Raw genomic sequence first — 20,437 nt, forward strand, 5'->3', positions numbered from 1 at the left:
GGAGGATTCGTGGTGTCAATTCTTTCTGCACTTTTTCAGACATTACTCGAGTCTATGCCACATCGTCTTGCGGCATTTCTGCGTGCTCGCGGGTGCCCTACACGATATTAGGCAGGTGTACTAGTTTCTTTGGATCTTCAGTGTATATCCACCCTGTATATCTGTAAGCGTTTGCGTACAGACAGATCCATAACTTCATTAGGAAACTCACTGGCGGTAGTGAGAGGCCAACCTCAAGTCATCAAAACCTCTGTTCCTCTGCAGCGGATGTGCGTGCACTGTGTGGTACAGCTCTGCCCATGCAATGCAAGTGGACGTCGCGCTGTATTAAACTGCGGGGGATGACTACAACCGATAGACAAGGTTTACTGCTTGGCAGGTATGTCATTGTGCGTGATATATTAGGTCGGCGCATACGTTCATAGCGTTTTTTCGTAAGTTGAATAAACACAGCAAATACAGATAAGAGAGATTTTGCTCATCATTAATATACTCTCCTCTGGTATTTACAAGTCTGCCAACGCCGGCATAACTTTCCGATTCCGCGATTGTAAAAATGACATGGTTTTGAGGCGGAGAACTCGTCGAGGCATGTTCGGAGCGCATTTTCACCCGGAAAGGGAGATCCTTGAAGATTGTTCGATAGAGAGCGGTAAAGGTAAAAATCTGATGGCGCAAGATCAGATGAATAAGGTGGAGACGGAATGACTTCCCAACCCAATTCCTGTATAGTGTTTTTTTTGTCAGTGAAGCAGAATGCTGGGGTACGTTATCGTGGAGTAGTACCACATCATGCAGTCTTTCTGGTCGTTATTTTTGGACTACGTCTGCAAGACAACTCAGTTTTTGACAGCAGTTATGGTTACACCTCGGGGAAGCATTTCGTAGCACGCAACACTGTCACTGTTCCACCAGATGCATAACATTGTTTTTATGGATGAGCGCAGTTCTTTGCTTAAGGGCAGTTTCTGCTTTGTTTTTGGTCAACCATTCCTCTCTTTTCCTTATGTTAGCATAAAGACATCATTTCTCGTCACCAATAACGATAAAGGATAGGAATGGTCGGCGTTGTTCACCAGCCAACGCATGACGAGCAAGCAGAAATGGACATATGGCCACCCGCTGAGTTTTGTAATTTTGGCTTAGAGTATGCGGTACCCATAGACCCCATTTGTGAACCTTCCCCACTGCATGCAAATGTCGCACGGTGGTGGAATGACCCACGCGCTTTCAAATATAAACTGAAGAGTTTCCTCATGGATTACTCCATCTATTCTGTCGAGGAGTTCCTTGAAAAATTAAGCTGACTCCTATGTTATATTGTTGATTGCGCGTACATAAACTTACGACTTGACGTTTTTTTGGATTCATACACATTTTATTTTATCTGTTATTACTTTCCTGTTGTAATTTCATGTACTGACACGCTCCATGACCGTGGAGATTTGCTCCTGAATTTGGTCCTACGGAATCAGACGTGCAAAATAAAAAGAAAAAACACAGTTCTTATATTTGCCAGTTCTCGAATACAAGGACATGGATCATTGTGGATTACTGCGTTTAAACGATCTTCATCAAACCCCGAAGGTCTTCCTGAACGTGAAGAGGCACTGATGTCAAAACGACCCTCCTTAAGTCAAGAAAACCATTTTCTTGAAGTGGTCTTGAGAGGCACCCACATGCCTTGCTCATACTGTGGCATCAAGCAGTCAGGCCTGCAAGATGAGTGGTCTGCCAAGCGAGTGGACTCATTCTTATTTATCGAGTAACATGAACTCTAGCACAAATGGTTCAAATGGCTCTGAGCACTATGGGACTTAACATCTGAGGTCATCAGTCCCCTAGAACATAGAACTACTTAAACCTAACTAACCTAAGGACATCACACAACACCCAGTGAACTCTAGTACTCACAATTAAGGTACAAGTTATTCTCCTGTTTGAATATTACGCAACGGGTACGGAAACGCACATCTGACTATTAGTAATTTACACGACTCTGACTGTTCACTACGCACTGACAATACCAAATTTTCTTTCCTATTTAACGGCTTTGATCAACACGTCGCCATCGCACTGAATATGAATGGCGCACACATTATAAATTCTGGGTATCGTGACAACATACTATTCGAAGGAAAAGGCCACCAATCTTTTTCTTTTCACTATCTTATTTATTCCGATAAATTCTATAACCTAAACACACAAATTCTATAACCTACAACAATAACACATGAGAAATTCCGCCCAGTGGGCATGGCTTTACATTGGTGATTCTCTATCTTATGGTCTCGTAATTATTTAAAGCTACAGTGCACTTTCTGGATAGGATGGTGGATCTTTTGCTATATCTCACACTTCGACTCTCACAACCATCATCACGAAACTTTCCTCCAGACCGAGCGGTACAAAACGAACATGCATAACCCACAACCTTTGAAACTACCTTGCTACTCTCCCATGCAAACCACACATACTTAAATTACATGACATACACCACACTGCAACATGGAATACAACACAAGGAATAGTCACAACATTATAATCACATCACTTTCAGCTTTCCCACTTCAATTAGTATTCATCCCAGTTTCACACGACACTGTCCCACATCGTAACTTTTCTTTCCTACTATGAACTCTGGAGGATATACGCGCGTCTTCCTGTGCAATGCAAGCCAAGTGGCGTTGCTGGATAGATGGCTGACTCACCTTGCTTCACTCTCAGAGTATTATAGTTTGAATCAAGCATCACACGGAAACATAACACGCAAAGTAATATTAAGAACATATTCGTCACACACGCGAGTCCTCAACTGGTACCGTGGACGAGTACTTCTCTTTATCCTTTGTCTCATACACAGATTGAGACTCACACAGTACTCACCACGTGGAAGTACTCGTCTCTAATTTCAAGTCCTGCACACGCCATTTCTTAAATATTTCCAACTTATAGTACACACGCTAGTAATTCAGCTTAACTTAAGCACTCGGAAGTATTTCAACTTATTGCTACACGTGGTTTCATTGTGACCGTTGGTCACTTCCGAAGATTACTACGATCCCCTTAATATTACCTGCCTGACATTTAATTCTCCGCGCAAAAGTTCCTGAAATAGAGAAATTATTATTCCAAACTACTCTTAAGTATTTCACATGCATACCATGTCTCCACTCTTTTGTCTTTACGGAGCACACCTAAGACATGTCTTACCAACACTAGATCCAGCGGCAGAGTGCTGAAACATGGCCGTTCTTCAGGTCATCTCGCACCTCCGTCGATGTGGGGGAAGACCATGCTACCCATTGGTCAGCCACATTTCAGGCGCTCAAAGCTCCAGTAAATTTAATCTCTTTGGTTCCACCAAAGGTGACCAAAAGATCGTCTCAAAGATGATCATATATTCACATTCACTATCTGCGGTTAGCAGACGACCATACATTCGTTCATTTCACAGATCTCACCAAACTGGATGTAGGGATTTATTTTGTGGGAGTGCACATGTGATCAGTTAAATAAATAAATCGTCATTCTTTCCCACACTGGTATCCGGCTTTGCTGTATTAATTGAAATTGATTTATTATTAGAAAAAATATGTTGTACTGACAAGAATAACGAAGAATGTTTTACCTATTTTCAATGTCAGGCGGTACTGTACCCTTTCACTCTGTCCAATGATATAATCCACGTACACGGCTCTACTGCTGTCTCCCGGCTATCGAACTTAAAGAGAAGTATATGTCGGAAATGTTGCGGTTTCTGTAGTTGGCACTAAATTTTTTAGCGTCCACAGGTCTACTCACAACCTCCAGATGACAAAATGAGAATACGTAAACTCAAGCAGCAACAGTGAATTAAAAAAAAGGATAAATAAACCCGTAGCAACCTGAATACCAACAACTTTACGAACTTGTTTACCAAACTAATGCCGGCCGGAGTGGCCGAGCGGTTCTAGGCGCTACAGTCTGGAGCTGCGCGACCGCTACGGTCGCAGGTTCGAATCCTGTCTCGGGCGTGTGTGACGTCCTTAGGTTAGTTAGGTTTCAGTAGTTCTAAGTTCTAGAGGAGTGATGACCTCAGAAGTTAAGTCCATTAGTGCTCAGAGCCATTTGAACCAAACTAATATTTATGTATTTACTGCTTATTTAGCCTGACCAGATTATGAAGGAAGGCAAGGGTTTAAAGTCCCACCTACAATGAAGTCAATAGAGACGGAGCACAAGCACGGATCTGGGGAGATTTAGGTAAGTCACAAGAAACCTAAATCTGGATGACTGAAAGCGGTTTTCAATCGTCGTCCTCCCGAACACGAGATGAGTGTGCCAACCATCATGCCACCTCGGTCGGTGTGTTGTAAAGCTGCTGATGTTGAAAGGAGAAAGGTGGAATGAAATCATATACCCGTACTTCATGGCCATCAGCCACCAGATTTTGTAGTTTCTTCAGTTCACCATCAGCACAATGTATCCATGCGCTTTGGGCTGTTAGATGTAACTTCAAAAATGGGTCAAATGTGGTGTCTACCGCCTGGATTGGTCCACCTAGAGATCATTGAACGGCTAAGATCAGTTATTGGTGAATTTAGGGACAACCTTATCAAATGGGGATATTCTAAAGGAGAACAGTCAATGGATACCTTGTGCTACTGTCCATGGTGTCGTGAGTGATCCAGAGATGGTAGAGCACACAAGTGCTGAAGACGGAGCTGTTGCTGTTGCCCAATTCTGGGGGGGAGATAACGTAGGAGGGAACTATCCCACGCCGCGCGGGATTAGCCGAGCGGTCTTTGGCGTTGCAGTCGTGAACTGTGCGGCTGGTCCCGGTGGAGGTTCGAGTCCTCCCTCGGGCATTGGTGTGTGTGTTTGTCCTTAGGATAATTTAGGTTAATTAGTGTGTAAGCTTAGGGACTGATGACCTTAGCAGTCAAGTCCCATAAGATGTCACACACTGTTTAACTATCCCACGCTCACAGGCCCTGCAGACCACGCGCTTTGCCACTGCCTCCAATCCCGATTCCTCCGTGTGTCTTCAATCTTCAGAGTTTCCAGGTCCTTCGCCGTTCCATCCAGCGCTGCCTTCGTCGTCCTATGGGGCATCTGGTGCTTGGTTTCCCCCAGTTGGTTTCTTCACCTATCTTTCTTCTGACATGCGTGCTACATGGCCCACCCACTGAATTCTTTTGCACTTCAACTTCTGTATGATTGTTGGTCGTTGCCTCATGTGACAGATTTCCTCATTTTCCTCCTCCTCCATTCTCCTTTATCTAAGATCGGTCCCATATCTTCCTTATCACTCTTCTTTCGAACATTACTAGTTTTTCCTTGTCTCGTTTAGCTCCACCTGGGGTCAGTTGCCTTGCAACAGCCACTGTCGGTCGCAAGCCCGGATAAAGGAGGGGGGTTGGGCATTGGGCTAACAACCCAATCCCGTTAAAAGCTCTTTGTTACGGAACACGAACTTGCCTTGGGCACGTGGATGTGAACTATGAAGATCGTTATTTTAGCTATCCCATAATAGTATTGGTTAAAAACAGTCTTGGTTGCAATTTTAGTTTTTTATTTTTCAACGACGCGTTTCGCCTTATTTTGGTATCTTCAGGTTATCTTTTCTAGATGGACGCGAAAGATGCCTAAATAAGGCGAATCGCGTCGTTGAAAAATAAAAAACTAAAATTGCAACCAAGACTATTTTTAACCAATACTGTTAAGTTAACAATGAAATGAACACCCTTAGCTGCTTACAGGCGTTGACATACGTCAATGGGGACAGATGAAAATGTGTACCCCAACCGGGACTCGAACCCGGGGCACACATTTTCATCTGTCCCCGTTGACGTGCCGGCCGGGTGGCCGAACGGTTCTAGGCGCTACAGTCTGGTACCGCGCGACCGCTACGGCCGCAAGTTCGAATCCTGCCTCGGGCATGGATGTGTATGATGTTCTTAGGTTAGTTAGGTTTAAGTAGTTCTAAGTTCTAGGGGACTGATGATCTCAGCAGTTAAGTCCCATAGTGCTCAGAGCCATTTGAACCCGTTGGCGTATGTCAACGCCTGTAAGCAGCTAAGGGTGTTCATTTCATTGTAATTTCATTCTAACCAGCTGCATGGTCACCGATGGTATCTGTTCTTTCGGACATGTCCGAAAGAACAGATACCATTTTAGTATAAATACTGTTAAGCACTGGTTTGCTGTATGCCACATATGGATTGGAAGATTTTCTATCCCATAATACTCCACAGTTAGTTAATGTGCAGTTGTGTACGACTTATGGCTCAAAGAAATAAATATGTCGCATCAGCGCTCTTCGGTTCATTCCTTAATCTTTGGTTCGATCTTCTGAACGACAGTGAAAAAAAAAAAAAAATTGAGGTACTGTAGAGCACAAGTGCCTCGCAGTCACTACCGGTCAGCAGGGCTGATTAAACGGGTTCGTGCTCCTCATCTGCTGCCATAAAGGCGGTGCTGCGGGAGACTGCGTCATCCTTCCGCGAAACCGGTTTGTCTGCGCGGCCGATTGTCTGGCGGCGCTTCCGCGTGCGGCGCCGGCGGCCGCACCCAGGCGAGCGCTGCTCGCCGCTCTCACACACGCACGCACACGCGTGCACACAGCAGCCGCATCGATCCGCCGCGCCGCCGGTAATTGGCTTTCATCAGGCACTGTACACTCGCTATTATCTGCCGCGCTGCCAGCGCCGGACGTGCGCGGCGGCGAGCGCGCGAACCCTCCGCGCCTGTCTTCTCCCCCTCCTCCGCCCGCGCCCCCCCCCACTCTGCCGCTGTCACCCCCTCCACTGCTCCAGCCCAGCTGAGTGCCGGCTCGCGCTCCGCGCGCACTTGGCGAGCCGACTTCGGCGCGAGCGGGTCGAGCGAGAGCGTGTGGTGGTCGGTAAACAGTGGAGCGCAGCAGGCATTTGTCCGTGGCCCGTCAGCGACCGTTCACAGCCGTCGAGTGACAGTCCCACGCCACCTGTTCGCTTCCCGGTGTGCTCGCGCCTCTCATTACGCGAAGTGAGTGCGTGTCCATCCCTCGTAGCAGGAGCGTTGGTCTTAACGCGGAAAAGCTCACAGCCGCGCCGCCACATGGATCGTCCGCCCAGCAGCCGGAGTCAACGCCAAACGCCGCTCGCGGCCGCGTCATTCTAGTTGTGATTTAGTGGTGACTCGCCGTACTCTTCCGGACAGGATTACACGAGCGTCGTCGCTGCTGCCACAGCGCTCTTCTTCAGTTCCTTCACAAGGACACCGGATCTCTTCGCAGCACCCTCCTAAAGGTAAACATTTCATCTGTCACCGGCGCGCAGACTTGTTGCTTTCGCGGTGACGGTGCGTCTCCAGTGCCTGCACTGCACCATTGTGTGCTTCCCTACGAAGCCAGAGAAACATGTACTGGCTGATTACGTTAGCGGATGTTTTTAATTGTACGCCTCTTATTTGTGTCCGTAGTGAAGTAAACATCTTTCTACGATATGCCTTATAGTGACTGTAAGAAAAAAACAGTTGTTGCCAGACCGGAAAGGAAGTGTCAGTGCATAATTTGAAAGTGAAATGTCTTTGTAGACAGCTGTCGCATTTTCTGCTATTGCCATTGCGAGGGCAAAGCGTGCTGGTCTTATTTCGTTTTGTTTATATGCGCAGAATGTTTGTAACATTTTTCCACGCATGACAACTTTGAAACTTCAACGACTCAGACTTTTGAGTTGCGTTCTGCCCAACAATATTTAAAGGAAGAGGCGGACATTTTGCTGGCGGTAGTTAACTTGACTCTTGCTCTCAGTTCAACTGGACAGGCAGAAAATATATCTCGTGTCTGAAAGGCCAATAGAGATAAGCCAACGTGCTCTTGCATACACGGAATTATTTTTTGCGGCATATTCGTTTTAGAGCTTCGAACGCCCTCTTCTTCTTCCAATACAATATATACATTCCAGCCGCTCTTCGTCTTTTGTATTAACGGCACTTCGGCGTCTTTTTCCTGTAATATTACAGTTGTGTTTTTAGTTATAAGTTCGATAGCCACACCGACGAACTTTTGAAGCTTTGGTCAAGGCTCTGTCGTTGGTAGAATTTGCTTAAGCATTAGCTTTTAATACTGCCTAATAAGCTCTCGTACATCCTCCTGATATTATCGCCCGCTGGTAGCCTCGAGGTATGAACGAGCGGAAGCACCCTTGCTGAATGATTGTACTGTTAAGAGTTTTTTTCTTGTTGACTCTTCTGTACGCATGCTCTGAATCGTCAGGGAAGCATCGGGACAAGAGCGCAATTGCGGCATCAGTGGAGTGCCATTTAGAGCGCCCGTGTCTTCTGACGTAAGACATTTCATAGTCAGCCGCTTGCGTAGCAGGAAGAGGTCGACCTCAGCAGCGGAGGCGGCGCTTCCGAACACATGACGAGCGACTGCCCTCGATGGCCGGGGTCCTTTCCCTTCCAGAGCTGGTCACGCTCCCTTGCGGCCTGGAAACGAACCCCGCTAATCTCATCGGGCGTCCGGGCTGGGGCCACCAACAGGTGCAGGCACTGGTGGAGGCGGAGGAGTCACATTCCTGCTCCTGCGGCCTCTTCTCTTCCTTGCAACAAGTAGTCGCGGCGTTGCCACGTCTCCTCTCGCGTCTGCGTCTCGCAGCATCCGCCCGGAAGCCGCCGGCCCCCGCTGCGCCGCCAAGTGCTGCGATTTCGGTTACACCGGCCCTCCGCGCTGTTACACCTGCGCCTCCCTGCCTGCCTAGGCGTAGTGTCGCCTCTCCCAAGTCTGGAAGGAGTTTCCAAACCAACCACGGCCGTTATTATGTAAACTGTGTTTTTATTTTTATCCTGGTCGGATTAGGACATTAGGCCCTCTATCACGTCAAACCAGGAATTCTCCATACTATACATCACATTCAGTACGGGAACTACGTTATCAGTTGTATCCAACGTAAAGCATACTTTTAGAAATTACTATGATGTGAGTAGCGTAGAAAAAAGCAATTTATATTCACTATAGGCGACATGTTCGTCGCGAGAGGACAACATTATTGGCATTTAATTATTTATATTACTTCATGAAAAGTAGAATAATAGAGGCAAACTGAAAGTGGATTTAAACTGTGCGTAGTAAGAGCAGTTGGCATAAGTGAAGGGCTGGAAGAGATAAAGACGAACGTGATGAAACAGAAGTAATGAAAACAGGGGTAAAGAAAGTAATGTGACTGAGAAATGGAAAGAGGGAAAACTGTAGCTGGGAGAAAATCGAAGCATTTACATTGCTGTTTGACAGCGAAAGTTCGCCAGATACGTAGAATTTTTTTTATATTTTTTTAATTTTTTTGAGGGGGAGGGGTGTTCGTGTTGACAGAAGGAAGTTATTTAACTTTTTCGTCAAGTGCAGCAGGGCATTTATTTGTTTGCAGGATATCTTGTACAGCAAGCAGACAGCAACAGAAAGGAGTTTGCAAATGTTTTTGTTTTATGGATGGAGACAGCAGATACACGAGAATTTGTGCAGCGATAGCGTCTGGCTATCATGTGACGCTTTCGCAATAAACATGATATCGGTACTTTTACAGTAATTTATTTGCAGAAGGGTTCGAGGATTTGTCTTCACTCCTAGTCACTATAATCTGCACGAAGATTCTTCCATAGATACGAGAGTAATTCCGAATCCAATCCAAGGAAATGTGATAGAACCATTACCGTCGCATTCTGTGTTATTGGCAGTACCGTTTTTAGTCACACACTTTTTTTAGATTATTCAGTTCTGTATGACGAATTTTTGAACGGTACAGTTGCATTTATACCGGATCAGATCAAAGAAATTGTTATTAGATTTTAAATTTGACAACGTAGAATTGTGCACTTTCGTACGGTAGAAACGAGACAGGTGTCATGTATTACAAATAGTCTGTAATATTACGTCAACACCTGCTGGGAATTATAAGGCGGGAATATGAAGTGGAACTATCGCATACTGTCATCTGTAAATGGAGTGACGAGCATGTTTCCGTTCTGTTCATACGATCCTGGGGAACTGGTTTGTCTAAGAAAGGGACTGATTACAGGTAACTTGTGCAGTTCATGCGATTGGACTCACATGGGAAATCGAGAGTTTATGGACCAGGAAGAACCTACATCGTTCATTTTATTAGGCTCCGAACATTTGTTTATTAATTGATACGTTTTTCCTTAGTCATTTGATATATTCTATATAGAGAAGGAGGCAAACCAACTCAGCCTTCGGTCGAGGCTAAGAATTGCTAATCTACTGTATGCCGTACTTCTTAGCGATGTAACACCTTGCCGACAGATGTCTAATTTTGTTTTCAGGATTGTTTTTCCTGTCGTAAAACCTCATTCAGATGCACTTGTTTGACGTAGGAACTTATTCTTTTGTTGCTGTACATCTGAAGTCTCTTATTCTCGATCCGATTTTAATTACAACGCCAGGATCTGCTATGTTTTATGTACGAGAGAAGCTGTAGTAACCGACGACACTAGTAACGGAGGGCATACAGTTTATTCAACTACTGCTGTAAACTGAAAATAGCGACACTGGCCTCTGGTCTTGTTGTCTGAGCAGGAGATACTCTGGCCAGCTGTGGCTAAAAGGTGTATGTGGAAAATTATCTAGCGGATGGCGTCGACACGAAGAGAGCATTTGGCTACACCGGGTCTGTCTCGTGACAGTACGTTGTTAATAACCACAATCTGCTGTATTTTAACAGCGCACAGTATGAGCTCAACCAGCTTCCTCGTTAGAATCTTCCTTCCTTTTGTCTGTACAAAGCACGAGGAAATAATAGTAATCGTAGGCTGTATCACGGTTGACTCATATACAAGGGAGCTAAAGTCTTCCTTCCTCTCGACTTCGTGCATTACAATTTCACTGCAAGTTCACGCCAGCCGGTACTTCGGCGCAAGAGCACAGTGGATCTCTCGTTTACAACGTATATACTTCGTTGCTAGCTCAGCACAGAACTCACGCCGCATGTACACACATTATTAGCTAGGCCACTATTATGTGATTCACACGGAATCAATTGAAAACGGTGCAGTCATGGACTGTGCGGCTGGTACCGGCGGAGGTTCGAGTCCTCCCTCGGGCATGGGTGTGTGTGTTTGTCCTTAGGATAATTTAGGTTAAGTAGTGTGTCAGCTTAGGGACTGGTGACCTTAGCAGTTAAGTCCCATAAGATTTCACACACATTTGAACATTTTTTTCAATTGGAAAATTTTTTTGGAAACAAAAAGTTGCTTTGTTCTATGTTTAGACGCAGTGCACATCACACGGGGTGTATTTCCCAAGGGCGTGTTAAGTATAGCTTTTCTACAATAATTCGCGGTTCTGGTGAAGCGTTGGTGAATGCACCGGCCTATCACTGCGACGCCGTAAATTAAACAAATAACCCCCCCCCTTCCCCAATTCCCTTTTCTTTCTCTATCTTCGTAATTTATGGATTACTGTTTTCTTCGTTCCCTCAGAACATATTTTATTTGCAAACACTAGACAAATGACATAGAAGAAAAAATGACATACAGATGACTGAACTGCATGATTGTGTACGTGTTGGTGTATATTGGTTCAAATGGCTCTGAACACTATGGGACTTAACTGCTGAGGTCATCAGTCCCCTAGAACTTAGGACCTAAGGACATCACACACATCCATGCCCGAGGCAGGATTCGAACCTGCGACCGTAGCGGTCGTGCGGTTCGAGACTGAAGCGCCTCGAACCGCTCGGCTACTACGGCCGGCAGTTGACTCTGCGTCTGCTTGCCTATTGCTTCTAGTCTCCTGTTATTGACTTGCGCAGATTCACCCGTCTCATCGTCGGCGGTGTAACAAAAAACAGGTAGGGAGGAAGAAAAACGTTCCAGCTTACCCTTCAGCAGTGTGGTGAATTCACGGCAGACCGTACTCTGAATGGCTGCACTGAAATTTGAACCCCGCTCTTCCCGAATACAAGTCCAGTGCCTTAACCACCTGCCGCGGTTTCTTAACGCCAGTTCTTGACAGAATGGCTCTCGGTTTTGTTTCTGTTGGTGGACAATGGCTGTTCTCGGACAGCCGGAAGCTAGCAGCAGCCCGCGGAGCGGTTTTTCTGGCCTCTCGCGCTGCGCAGCGCCCGTCTGGTCACTTGTGGTTTTTTCTTTTCTGGGAGCATCGCGAGTGTTGCCGGTAGCGTGCGCTGGCCGGGTAGGCGCAGCGGGCAGGGGCAGCAGAGCCTCTGCTGCAGTAGCGGATTCCCGGAGTATGGCGCACGACTGTCGTTAATTCCATTTTCAAGTGTCTCAACATAAAGTTCTAGTAACTTTGACCGAAGTGGATTCACGACAAAATCGAAGTGAGAGTATGAGTTAAAAATGGTACCTATATTCAATAACAGCCGTATTTCTGTATAAAAAGAAACGAAGTACCAACTAGGACTGAAACTACAAGAAAATAGCTTAATTATTTTGTATTTATTTTAACATTTCAAACGGACACACACAAATGTTAGAAAATACTTTGGAAAGCTTCAGTTTGATTTATTTTTCGATGTCGAACAAATTGTCAACAGTACTCGTATTGTCCCCACAAATCTTCCTACAATGGAAGCTACTTTCTTAAAAAACATTAAGTGCGTCATTTCCGTCAGCGTGCTTGAACCTCCCCTTGCCCGCTTCCTCCCTCCTTAAGATACGTCTTCAGCAGTTTTATATCTCCGCTTCAGGATTGTCAACAGCGTGAATGGCGGGAGTCCATAATGTTTTTGCTCTACTTTTTTTTCCACGTCCTCAGTTACAAAAAAGGCTCTGAGCACTATGCGACTTAACTTCTGAGGTCATCAGTCCCCTAGAACTTAGAACTAATTAAACCTAACTAACCTAAGGACATCACACACATCCATGCCCGAGGCAGGATTCGAACCTGCGACCGTAGCGGTCACGCGGTTCCAGACTGAAGCGCCTTTAACCGCACGGCCACACCGGCCGGCCCTCAGTTACATGTTTCTTCTCTGAGGAAGGCGAACACCTGTACTTCTTTGAAGTCATTTTGACAACTCAAATGGGTGTGAGCACTATGCGACTTAACTTCTGAGGTCATCAGTCGCCTAGAATTTGGAATTAATTAAACCTAACTAACCTAAGGACAGCACACACATCCATGCCGGAGGCAGGATTCGAACCTGCGACCGTAGCGATCACTCGGTTCCAGACTGTAGCGCCTTGAACCGCACGGCCACTCCAGCCGGCATTTTGACAACTGATTTAAGTAGTGTTGTAAGTTACACATTGTAGGGGAAAACACAGGAGTATCTTGAAGAGTCGAGTGACGAAATAATTATCTGAATAACCGAGGAGAGAATTCGAATTACCGAGTGTTACATAGCCGCTGAGTTAAGTTATTGTGTTTTCGCGAGACGGTCTGACATTCGCTGCGATTTACATATGCTTGAATTACCAACAGTCGACTGTAATTGTAATGAGGTAAGAGAAGCCAGCAGGTTGTGTTTCACTGTGAAAGTAAAATCACGGTAACTCTTTAAATGCTGTCAGGCCTGCAGTCATAGACTGTGCGGCTGGTCCCGGCGGAGGTTCGAGTCCTCCCTCGGGCATGGGTGTGTGTGTTTGTCCTTAGGATAATTTAGGTTAAGTAGTGTGTAAGCTTAGGGACTGATGACCTTAGCAGTCAAGTCCCATAAGATTTCACACACATTTGAACATATTTTATTTTATTTTTATTTTTTTACTGTCAGGTGCGCGTAAGGTTATGCGTAAGAGGCCCGTGAAACTCATCACGATTCCTAAAATTACTTATTTACTGACTCATATTTCTGATTAAATGTAGTCTTCCTTCGATGTGATTGTTGTATAAGTTTGATGTTATTTTATCCCAAGTCTAGATACGTATTTAGTGTGATGTGCGTGCAGTCAATTGGCGTGGATTTCTGTTACGAAAGTGCTGTATGACTTACACTGAAAGACTTTTTCAGTTATGCACGTCAGTTCTGAACCGCGAGTGTTCATCAGAGACGAGCGCACCGTCAGGTGTGCCCCAGGCAACTGTGATATGACCGCTTTTGCCCTCTATATGCGTAAACGATATTTTCGTCGTTGAGTGACTGTAAGAGGACGCAGAAGACTTCCATAAAGTTTCTATCCAGTGTGATGAGTAAGCAGCTTGCTCTAAGTGTGAAAAAGTCGGAGTTCACATAAAAAGGCTAGGGATAGCGTTCTTTGTCATGTTACAATATCAGCGTTATCGGTGTGCTGCGTAATGATACATAGTGACATAAAGTGGAACGAGCACGTTAGGTCGGTTGTAAAATGGTTCAAATGGCTGTGAGCACTATGGGCCTTAACGTCTGAGGTCATCAGTCCCCTAGAACTTAGAGCTACTTAAACCTAACTAACCTAAGGACATCACTCACATCCATGCTCGAGTCAGGATTCGAACCTGCGACCGTAGCGGTCGCGCGGTTCCAGACTGAAGCGCCTAGAACCGCTCGGCCAGGTCGGTTGTAGCCAAGTCGAATGTAGTAATTGTTGGAAAGTGTAGGTCATTCATAAGGAAAGACAGCGAACAGAATTCTTGTGTGTTCCAGTCTTCAGTACGCTCGAGTGTTTGGAACCCACACCAGGTCACATTAAAGGAGGACATCGAAGTAAAGCGGGGGCGTGCTGCTAGCTTTATTAGCTGTAGGTTCAATCAACATGGGAGTGTTAACTGAAACGCTGTATGAACTGAAATGGAGGAAAGAAGATTTATTTTTGCGGAACACCACCGAGAACGTTTGAAGAAGCAGCATTTGCGACAGACTGCGCACAGCCATCGTCGTACAGCTAGTGTAGTGACGGCAAAAACAAGATGTGAGAAGTCGTTTTTCTCTCGCTCCATTAGCAAGCGGAACACGAAAGGGATTGACTAGCAGTGGTACCGCTGACCCTTCGCCTTGCACCGTGTGGTGGCTCGCGGAGTGTGTATGTAGATAGACGCGCAGTCTCTTTGGCATACAGGCTCCGCAATGGGTTTGCGCTTCGCGGCTGCGACGGTCAGTCCGCGAGGACTTCGCGCGGAGAGGAGGAGAGAGAGGGGGAGGGAGGGAGGGGATCCCGGGAAGAGCAAAGTGGTCGCAAATAGCGGTGACGCCAGGGAAGTGGGAGCGGGCGGGGCAGCCGTCTTCCGCCGCGCTGAGCGCCGCCTATTTGGAAACTTGGCGCTGCCGGCCAGGGGCCCGTTAGGCAGGTGCTCCTCCCAGGCAGCAGGAAGAAGCGCTGCCTCTTCGGGATTTAGCTGCCCACTATCGTCCGACATTTTGCTTCTGTCGAGGCTTTATGTGCAGATACACACCCGTGAACTGACTCTGTCGACGCTGGAGAGCTGTAGCGAGTTGCAGGAAGATCTGCAGAAGATCGGCTCTCGGTGCACGGATTGTCTGTGGACCCACGATATAAACAAATGTGGGATACTGCGCGTAAATAGGTAGGAGGAGCCGCTGTTTCATTACACGACTGCGGAACTATCACGTACATTACACGTCTGGATGTATGCGTGCGAAACGACTTAAAGTGAAAGGAACACATGAAACTGTTGGGAGGAACGTCAGCTGCCTGACTGATACTCGTAAAAATGCTGAGGAAAGGTAATACCTACACGAAGGAAATAGCTTACAAAACACTCGTTCGGCTGATACATCACTACTGTTTCTCAGTCTGGTGCCCATACGACGTATTATCGGGTAGCATTGATAGAAGAAATGGAGAAGACCTATATCTACATACATACTCCGTACGGTGCATGACAGAAGATACCTTGTAGCGGGATTAGCCGAGCGGTCTTAGGCGCTGCAGTCATGGACTGTGCGGCTGGTTCCGGCAGAGGTTAGAGTTCTCCCTCGGGCATGGGTGTGTGTGTGTGTGTTTGTCCTTAGGATAATTTAGGTTAAGTATTGTGTAAGCTTAGGGACTGATGACCTTAGCAGTTAAGCCCCATAAGATTTCACACACATTTGAACACATTTTTGATACCTTGTAGCACTACTACCCGTTTCCTTTCCTGTTCTACTTGCAAATGGAGCGAGGGAAAATAACTGTTTATATGCCTCCGTACGTGCCCTGATTTCTCTTAAATCTTCGTGGTCCTTAAGCGAAACGTATGTTGGGGTCAGCAGGATCGCTCTACAATCAGCCTCAAATGCCGGTTCTCTAAATTTTCTCAATAGCGCCACGCGAAAAGAACGTTTTCTTCTCTCCAGGTATTTCAATTTCAGTTCACGAAAAATATCTTCCTAATACTCGCATACTGATCAAACCTATCGGTAACAAATCTAGCAGCAAGTCTTTGAATTGCCTCGATGTCTGGTGCGGATCCCAAATACTCGAACAGTACTCAAAAATGCGTCGCACTAGTCTGCTATATGTGGTTTCCTTTACAGATGAACCACACATTCCTAAAATTCTCCGAATAAAACGAGGTCAACGATTCGCCTTCCTTACAACCATCCTTACGCGCTCGGTCGATTTCACATTTCTCTGCAGCGTTACACCTAGATATTTAATCGACGCGACTGTCTCAAGCAGCACACTACTAATGCCGTGTTGGAACAGGAATTTTGATTAAGTCATCTTATATCGCTCTACAGTCTTTCAACGACGAGACCTCCCCGTACAACAGTAAACAGCCTCAGGTTGTTGCTCACCCCGTTCGTCAGATCATTTACGTATACAGAGAATAAGAGCAGTCCTTCCGTACGTCCATGGCCATTCCAGACGATACTCTTGTCTCTGATGAACACTCGCCGTTGAGGAAAATGTCCCATTAATTAAGAAGTCTTAGAGTCCCTCACGTATCTGAGTGCTTATTCGGTATACTTGTAACTTCGTTAATAGTCTTCAGTGAGGCACCATGTCAAACGCTTTCCGGAAATCTAGGAATATGGAATCTGCCTGTCTGCCCTGCATCCATGGTGCGCAGGATTTCATGCGAGAAGAGAGATCCAGAGAAGAGTAGCGCGTTTCGTCACAGATTCGTTTGCTAGTTTGCTGTTCTAATTACGAGAGCGTACTAACTTATTTCATTGCGTCTTCCACATATATTCCACGAAAAGGCTATGAAGGTAAAGTAAAGATTCTGTCTCTTACGGAGGCTTTTACTCGCGCAACATTCGTCTTTGGACTAGGAAAAAGGGGAAGTGACGGTAATACACTAGATACCCTCTATTACACAGCGGTAACGCAGTTAGCCAGGTTTAGATACCGATTTATGCGCATGGAGCCATGTTTCTGTCATGTCATTTGGAAGGACACGTGGCTCCCAGTTTCTAAGGTCTTTTGAGACCGTATCCGCTAACTCCTTATAATCGCTGCTCAGTTATCATAATGACACTAAGTACACCCCTTTTCCGTCACCTCACGATGCAAATATCCTCGCCAGCAGCAGCAACAGCGGGTGCCTAACCCCTGTCGTCTGTGTGGCAGTAACTGGCCGACCAGTTACAGTGACGGATATTCTGGTCATCGAAAAGACGTTAAAAGCTATCTATCTCAACTACTGCTCTGTGTAGAATAATCTCGCAAAATACAAACTAGTCTACCTTCCCATTTGTAAGCATCTCTGTCAACATAAAATGCAGAATGGATCCAGTGCACAACGTACCTGCGGCCTTGGATGAAAATTGCAGCACGCCCACATCTCGATAAAAAGAAGACATTTATCTTTGTTAGTTATTGCTGTCTCAGGCTAAACTAAATGAACAACTGATCTGTTAGGACTCGGCCTCAGACTGAAAAAAGTGCTTTGAGGTATATTAATGACCACACAAGGGAGAGGGAAGGTTGAGGGGCGCCACACTAAAAACAAACTCGTGTTCAACACGAGGATGTTATTTACTTTACAGCCGGTGGTAAATAAACTGTACCGTCTGTGAGGCGAGAGCTGCTAAGGCTGCTGGCGAAGAGGTCTATCAGCTAAGCAAATGATTTTCTGCTTTCGTTTCCACGTCAACTCAGTTAGCTGGTGTCGCACATTAGCTCATTTCAGAGTGTGACTACTTTTCTTGTAGGAACAAAATGGGATATCCTCATCACTTTAAGTCAGAATCTAACGTTGCCTATGAAAACTCTGGCGTATGACGTGACGTCACAGTAAAGGGACATTTTCCGTGCCAGAAGGGGAACGGACGTCTGCTAATTTCGCTTGACAGTGCAACTAGTGTTTATAGTAGATAAATAAAAGTATTGCCGTCGAAATGCACATAGTAAGGAAAGCAAGTTTCCGTTATAAAATGCACTATATATGCAGGCAAATGGTACAATGTGATTTTAGGTAACTGCCAGCAGGTGTTACGAGGTATGGGGGGCGTGTTGGATTCCAGTCGTTGCGTAAAGGATTGCACAACAGAGAAGCTGCCAGAGGTAACTTTCGTTTTCTGCACGCACTGCCTCCTGGCTGTGTTAGAGAGAGGGGGCATCGGCGTTCCGGCAGCCCAGCAGGCCGTCTTCTTCCCGTATCTCACAAACCAAATACTTATCAAAGGCGATTACGGACTCGCTGTGTGTCACGTTTCAGCCGTGTGAGATTTGGGGGAGGGGGGGGAGGAGGATGTGATTCCAATGTTTCATGTTCCAAACGACCAAACCTCAACATCTAGCTACCGAAGAGTAGTAAACTCTATTTGGCTGCTTTCCTGACCAGCGAAATCGGAAGAAGCTTTTGACGTACGTACCAAGGAAACTTCTAATTTACTGTTTCATGCTATAAACCATACTGTTTTTGTACCAAAGGTCGTAAATGCCAGAAATACCTCAAGGAATGTAAAACTGGATGGTTCTGAAGTTCGTCAAATAGTTCCTTTGTGCTTTATACGCTGGAGTTTTAATATGCATGTTGAAAAAGCAGTTGAGGTATGCATTGATTTAATGTCTCTTCCTTTATTGTGATAATCTTCTTATATCTGTACACCTATTTCCAACGTCCTCTCCGAGGAATTTTGCATACTGCATTCTTGTTTTGTACTCCTTGAAATGACACATTCTGAAGTCTTGGTGCAGTGTCATATGTACCACAAATGTGTCACTTCCTGCTTGTGAGTTCTCATGGATTTCTTTACTTGAGTGTTCATCTAGTTCCTTCTGTTTTTTCCCATCAATTTTTAAGACTTTTCTGTGCAGCCATCTTCGAAATATGTCCGCTTTCATCGACTCCGGTTTTCTCGCCATCCATATTCATTTTCCGAACAAAGCCCTGCTACAACTGAGCAGCTCCGAGATTTGAATCTTCAAGAAAGCTGTTTCGCCAATTAGGTGTTCGAACCGCCGAAAAGCAAGGATTCACATTCGAGTCCGATCCGATGTACAGTTTTAATCGCAATCGAAATTCCAGAACACTGCACACCCCACCGCAGAGTAAAATATTCGTTCTAGTTCAGAGGCTATTTCCTGAATTTTCTTTTGCTGAATGAGTTCCTTATCACACGCACCATTTTCGCCTATCGCCTGCGTTTCAGCAGTGTGGGATAAATTAAACGCCGCAAAATTATTTCCCTGATTGTGCTGCATCTTTCACGGTTTTTTAGTGTTTACTAAGTCCTTTTTCCCTTCCTACTCCTGTTTTGTGTTAATTATTTGTTGTTCCCTCCAATTTTATGTTAAAAATGTTCCTGATTTATATTTAACAGTGCTGGTAATGCCGCATGCTTCGGTGATTGGTTTATTTGGTTCTTTATTTCTCCGGAAAGCGTTTTCATTCTGGAACGGAGTATACGCCAGTTTTAGACCTCAAATGGTTCAAATGCCTCTGAGCACTATGCGACTTAACTTCTGAGGTCATCAGTCGCCTAGAACTTAGAACTAATTAAACCTTACTAACCTGCCATGCCCGAGGCAGGATTTGAACCTGCGATCGTAGCGGTCGCTCGGTTCCAGACTGTAGCGCCTAGAACCGCACGGTCACTCCGGCCGGCTTTTAGACTTCCTAGCAGATTATAACTGTGTGCCAGACTGGTACTCCAACCCCGGTACCTCATACTGTTGCAGGCAAGTGCTCTGATGACCGAATAGCTCATTCGGTAGAGCATTTAGCCTCGGAAGGCAAAGGTTCTGGGTTCAAGCCGCGGTCCACTTCAATTTCTGTTCTAAACTTTCTGTGTCTTCTTTCAAGCTATTAAAAAGCTGTGCTTAGTTGCAGCTGTGGCTTACACGCTTACTGATATGAGCTTGTTTAGATTTTTCAGTTCAGTTACTCTTTCGCGTCGTTTTCTTTCCACTTGTCTAATGGTGGCTTGTAATAGTGTGTGAACTAGAAAAATTGTAGCAACCGCGCTGGTAGCCGTGGTTCGCGCGGCTCCCCTCCCCTCTCCCCCCCTCCCCCTGTCGGAGTTCCGACTCCTCCCTCGGGCATGGGTGTATGTGTTGTCCTTAGCGTAAGTTAGATTAAGTAGTGTGTAAGCCTAGGGACCGATGAGCTCAGCAGTTTGGTCCC

At 45.7% G+C, this 20,437-nt stretch overlaps 1 protein-coding gene across 1 annotated transcript in view; it reads left to right on the forward strand.

The window, feature by feature from the left end:
- Positions 1-6,846: 6,846 nt before the first annotated feature.
- The window catches only part of LOC126412184 (ets DNA-binding protein pokkuri), a 193,419-nt gene continuing 179,828 nt past the window's right edge, over positions 6,847-20,437 (forward strand). Inside the window, exon 1 of the mRNA XM_050081664.1 lies at positions 6,847-7,271. The gene's annotated coding sequence lies outside the window, so the exon portion shown is untranslated. The remainder of the gene's footprint in view (positions 7,272-20,437) is intronic.

This window comes from Schistocerca serialis, chromosome 7 (genome assembly GCF_023864345.2).
Source record: "Schistocerca serialis cubense isolate TAMUIC-IGC-003099 chromosome 7, iqSchSeri2.2, whole genome shotgun sequence".
Taxonomy (NCBI): domain Eukaryota; kingdom Metazoa; phylum Arthropoda; class Insecta; order Orthoptera; family Acrididae; genus Schistocerca; species Schistocerca serialis.